This window comes from Sceloporus undulatus, chromosome 3 (assembly GCF_019175285.1).
Source record: "Sceloporus undulatus isolate JIND9_A2432 ecotype Alabama chromosome 3, SceUnd_v1.1, whole genome shotgun sequence".
Classification (NCBI taxonomy): domain Eukaryota; kingdom Metazoa; phylum Chordata; class Lepidosauria; order Squamata; family Phrynosomatidae; genus Sceloporus; species Sceloporus undulatus.
This window is the reverse complement of record NC_056524.1, coordinates 56,154,548-56,160,575: the sequence shown is the minus strand read 5'-3', so window position 1 is coordinate 56,160,575 and position 6,028 is coordinate 56,154,548. Positions and strand designations below refer to the sequence as shown.

The 6,028-nt window shown below is 38.5% G+C and overlaps 1 protein-coding gene across 13 annotated transcripts in view; it reads left to right on the top strand.

Moving 5' to 3' along the window:
• Positions 1–6,028, top strand: part of ROBO2 (roundabout guidance receptor 2) — a 1,416,559-nt gene that overhangs the window by 585,338 nt on the left and 825,193 nt on the right. The window lies entirely within an intron of this gene.

The following is a 6,028-nucleotide window of genomic DNA, read 5'->3' as shown; positions in this document are numbered from 1 at the left end:
AAACTACAAATCCCAAGATTCCATAACATGGAGCCATGACAGTTAAATCTGTGTCAAGCTGCAATATTTCTGCTTTCCAGATGCAGCCTATGTAATACAGTTTTAGTAGTTGATACTTTTTTAACTAAGATGGCTCTATTATAATAAATCCTAGGATCTGTAGTATGATTAGTACTTAGCATTCTCTGCTAGAGAACTCTAGTGCTGAATAGTTCAGGAGAGGACACTAGAACACTGCAGCAGAGAATTCAAACAAGAGCTTCCTGGACCCCTTAGAATAAATTCATGGCAGATGAAGTGGTATCAAACTGCAACAACTGTGTCAGGTTGATACATTGGATTGATTTCTTTATTTCCCTAGATAGGTTATGAGGAAGTAAATGAGAGAAGAAACTCAAGTGAGAATAAAGAGAGAGGATGCTATGAATAAGAGTTGTAGCCACCAATCAATGTGCTTAGGTTAATTGTGGAGAGCCCTGTGTTATCATGGTGTACTGTGTAACATTTGCAGTTGGGTGTTTAGGTGTAATTCTTTTTACTTTTTAGTTTTCAATAGTTTGATTGGGTCCATTGGCACTATTTTATTAAATACATTGATTTTTTCAAAAACTGTGTGTTTACTTGCTGATGCTGCCATCTTTTTCTTTCACTATTAGCTTTTTTTAAGGGTTATTTTGTTGCTATTGTTATTTATTTGATATGTTGTCAACAACTATGAGCACAACTTGATGAGAAAGAAGCATACAGTGGTATCTATACAGGACCATCAGTGAACTGCAGAAAAGAAGAGAACAAGTCCCTGCTCCGAGGAACTTACAATCTAAAGTGTGAAGCAAGAATCATCAGCAGAAAGGGAGGGAACTGGAGGTGGGGTCAAATGTAAGTGATATACAATGACTTAAGTTGCATACACTCAAGTTTAGCTTCCATCTGTCAGAATGCTACATGTAAAGAGAATTTGAAATATTTCAATATTTTAATTTTAATATTTTTAGTACTATTTTTTGCAATAGTGATGTGGGTTTTTTCAAAAGAAAAAAACTTTTCAAAAGAAGCAATGAGTATTTTAGCAATTTCATTCCCACTATGAGAAAGACTATGTAAAACCATGCAGTTTTTGAGAACTGTTTGCAATTTGGAACTTATGTGCAGATGGTTGTTTTGTACAGAAAACAGTCTTATTTTTTGCAGGGGAAAAACCTGTTTCCTGAAAATGCTGCTTTCTGTGCAATAGATCTTTGAACAAATTTTGTACAGAAGAAGTCCAAAACCAGGAAGGTTCTTATCAGTCCACCATTCTTCTCATTAGGCTTTGAAAATACTTGTTAATCAGTTATTTTTGAATACTTTCAAATATTTTTTCCTTCCCTGATTTGCAATATCACTATCCTTGCTTTCATTTACTTTGGCTTGATGACATGTTTTCTTCAAGGTTCTGCTTCCTAAAACTATCCTCAGGTGAGTCAGGTCTTCTCAGCCTGACTTACTTCATAGGAATTCTATGAAAATGAATGGAAGAGGGAAAAAGCCATAAGCCCTGTGTTGAACTCACTGGAGAAAAGGTAGCTAATAAATTTAACCAAAAACAAAAAAGCCTCTAGTGGAGGTTGTTGAGGAAGAGAAGGAGGAGATGATGATCATGATGATGATGAGGGAGGAGGAAATTGACCTCTCTACAGATATCTGTGGAGATCTCCTCCTCCTCTTCATCATCATCTTCTTCTTCCACCACCACTGGAGGCTTTTTGTTTTTGGCCAAAGCAGGCCAATGTGGAGATATCCCATGAGAGTACATGGAGGCAATTTTGTCATGCATTGTATATTAACTCATTAATATTTAATTGTTAGACACAGAATGAGGCACATATTACCTTCTATTCTTAAATCAAAGAACAGAAAGAAGCCAATATAAACTGGTATCCTATTGGTTTTCCCCAACTAGAGTAGATTCCTTGTTGAATGGTGAGTTCATATGTAAGTAAATTTAATGGATTCAGTGGGTCTACTCTATTCATGACTAACAACACAATATAGGCCAGAGTATGTTTATCTCTACAGCTGAAAAGAAAAAGAAATAAGAAAAAAGCTCTGTAGAAACCAAGTTGACTAAAACAATTAAGATAAATGGCATGTCTTTTATCACTTCTGTTAAATTAAGAACTACACTCTTTGAGGAACGATGGGCCAAGTGGCTGAACTCGTTAAAAATAAATCATTGATTTCACTTTTAATAATATGCTGTCTGCTTACTGTAACCTATAACTCAATTCCCCCTTGAGTCAGCAGTATTTATTTAATGTATATATCTGGCATGCTGCTGTCTTTTATTACTTATGTAAGCAGTCTATTTGTTGTAGAAGAATACATATTCAACATTACCTTTTCCAAAATGTGTAATGCTAAACTCATTGTAAGAGAAAAGGATCACTTGCCTTGCAAATCAAGTGATAGTTAAAAGGCTGCATCCAGCTTATACAACAGTGAGTACTGTATAAACTAAATTTAATTACAATATGCTAAATGTAGTTCAAATACAGATTTAGAAAAATGATAAAAGGCATGCAGAAACTAGAGACCTGATCATACCCCAGACAAGCAACACACTTGCATTCATTGTCATGTTTGTCCCTACTAACAATTTAATTTATGGGTATATGCAGGGATATCTTTACTGGGCCTGCCTACGCTCCTCTAACCCTACCTTCCACATATTGGGGTAGGCCAGAGACTGTTCTGCTCTTTGTGTTTTTGAAAGGATCCATGGGCTCTGCTTCTCCAGATGACAGGTGGTTGTTGCTGTGTGCCTTCAAGTTATTTCTGAGTTATAGCAACTCATGGTGAACCTATCACAGGGTTTCCTTGGCAAGATTTGTTCAGAAGGAGTTTGCCATTGCCTTCCTCTGAGCCTAACAGAGAGTCACCTAGTGGGTTTCCATGGCCAAGTAGTGATCCGAACCCTGGTCTCAAGTATCATAGTCCAACACTTAAACCACTACACCATGTTGTACAGGATCAGAGGCAATTTACTGTACATAAATATAGCACTAATAATCAATTTTAACCATCATGACAGCATCCTATTGAATTCTGGGGTTTGAAGTTTGACCAGACACTGGAGAGCTCTGGTTGAGAATTCGAAATGTGTTTCCTTAAACTGCCAGTCTCATGATTTCATAAGATAGCACCATGACGGTTAAAGTGGAATCAAAGTGCTATCATCCTGTAGTGTGAATGGGTCACAGGCTTCAGTTGCTAGAACACATATTTAATTTGAACTTTGGGATAAATATTTTAAAATGAGAGCTTGATGACAGAGCTAGTTACAGGAGCAGTATATGCATAGCTATAGGTCCTCAAGCAAAGGCTGAAACAGACAACTATCTGTTGGTGATACTCTAGCTTTGTTTTTCATGTGCGCAGCAGGAGGTTGTACAAAATGGTGTACAATTCCCTTTCCAGCTCTATAATTCTATGACCTACCTTTACTTGAACATTAATTTCAGCAGTACATTAGTTCACAGAGACACTTCAGTGTGGAAAGATTTACAAGTTCTGCTTTGTCCCGAGGCTGGGAATAAAAGTAGTAGCTATTCTATTTTATTTTACACCATATAAAAACACTGTGATGATAAGTTTTAAAGAATGCTACATTTTCAATATGGAAGACAGAAATAGTTACACCACTGAGCTCTTTGATTTAAATCGTTCTTTTTCAAGCAGCCCAGAGGAAAGAACAAGTAATGTACTGATGGATTTTTTCGACAATAATTTAACATCAAATGTCTGTTAACCAGGTATGAACCACTGAACAGTAAAAGCACCATATAGGAATATAAACATGTTCTGTGGGATGTCCAGCAGTCAACTAGGAATGAAGAGCCAATATACTGTATATTGTTATTTTCTGTGTGGGTATTTTTAACATGGCTTCTCTTAGTAAAACAGTTATGTGAGTCCTTGTCATTTCCAGATTTTTTTTCTCCACACTTCCCACATCTTGGTCTGTTAGAAGTTGCTGAAATTTTCCTTCAGACACTGAAGTTTCCAAATCTCTAAGCACTTACTCTACAATATTTGGATCAAGAGCTCCTATAATAGTGTCATCTAATAAGAAGAAAACTCTCTGGCATGCTACTGTTGACTCCCACTATTACTGAGCCAGCTGAACAATAATCCTTTTAGAAGTGTGCAAATGGTTATAAAAGGTTCAGCACAATCTTAAAGCCAATATTAGCTCAGTTTATGGTCTGGAAGGGAAGTCAAGGATGAAACAGCAATCCTTAAGAATAAAAATACCTCCTACCTAGCCACTCATGAGAACAGCAAGACGCGCATAGTGTTATAGCTTTGGGGGGTACTCTAGAAAATTCCTGTGTATTCAACAATACCGTGCATTAGATATATTTGTGGCATCAGAGAGAAACCAGTAAGCTAGCAGAAAGTGGTGTCTATAGGAGACCATTAACCAGTTAAAGATGTTCAGAAGCAAATTGGGGAAATGGCACAGTAATATTTTTTAAAATGATTTATTTAAAATCTCATTTATTAATAATAAGGGGAAACTAATTTAATCATTTGAATGGCTAATTATTGTGAAAAGGTAATAAGCTGAGTAGTGTGTTTGTCTTTAAGAAAATTTTAGTGATAACTAGTATTGCTGCTTTATTCTGTCAGGAACAAGTTATATGACAACCAAGGCCCTATGCAGATGGGCAGGATAGCACACGCCATGCCCATTTTATCCTGTCCTGGGTCCTACTCCAGGTCAGTCCCTGGGCCGGCATAGTGACGGGTGAATGTTTAGACACACCCCCATTGCCACACCATGGACCTACTGCTGCTACATGCCCCACACCTGTCTTGCCATTGTACCTGCTGAGAAGTCCCCAACAAAGCCCATCAGGCAGTGGCCAGGTAGCTCCATCCAATGTCACAGACCATGACAGGGATCTTCTCAGCAAATGCAATGCCGAGGATGGTACATGGTACGTGGAGCTGTCTGGTCTGCCGGCTGTTGCCACAGAGTTTCCTTATTTTCATCTAATTCTTCAGAAGAAAATTATGTGGGATTGAAAATTTGGGATTTGATTTGAGATTAAACATTATTGTGTTATGAAAAAGATATTCTGCATAACAAGACTAAAAATCCTCTTTGTCCTGACAATATATGGATAAAAGTTTGGGAAGCTTAGGGAAGAACCAAATCTAGCATACAAAATACACTTTTGTGCTGTACAGTGTGCCTGTGTTTTACGTGGGCATGCCATACGCTGAAATCATATGCTGAAAGATGCATCAGAAGAGCCTCTCGTGTGCCCTGGAAAAACTAATGAGGTGCATACCTATGGCGCGCGCATGCTGCCGTGTGCCATGGGCACAAGCCCCATTAATTCCAATGGGGCTCCAGCATACTCTGATTTCCCCTTACGCGGAGAGGCCACTGTATATCGAAATAAAAGCAGTTGCCTCCAAAGACCTAGGAAAGACTGAATGTTCTCCTGAGTCACATGAGGTCCTCCTTTCAAAATAGATGCCAGACTTAGATCTCTGAAAATTTTAACCGGAAAAACAAATTCCTTTGTATCTTAGCTATAGGCTTCATAGATATATGTATATTGCATTTGGAAATGCTCTGGCCTCTGTAGCCAAGCCAAACACCATTTATTTGGCATTAGGAACCCCTGTACATGCCCACCTGGATGGTTACACTACACCAGACATTCCTAGATGTTTATGCTGTACATGAATTAGTGAGACTGTGGGCTGCATTCATCAGAGATTGTCCGGGAAAGCTGCCAGCAACACTGACCGTAGCTGATAACAGAAGCCTTTAGTTCAGTGGAAGTAAAGCAGACCCAGCAAAGAAGCAGTCCGAGGGCAGGTCAAGAATACGAGCCGAAGTCAGGATTCCAGAGATTCCAACGTTCCGAAAGTCAAGCCGAAGTCAGGATACCGGGAAACAGCTTAGTCAAACAATCCAGGGTCAAAACAGCCAAGAGATAACGTAGTCCGGTCCGAGGTCAAGGTA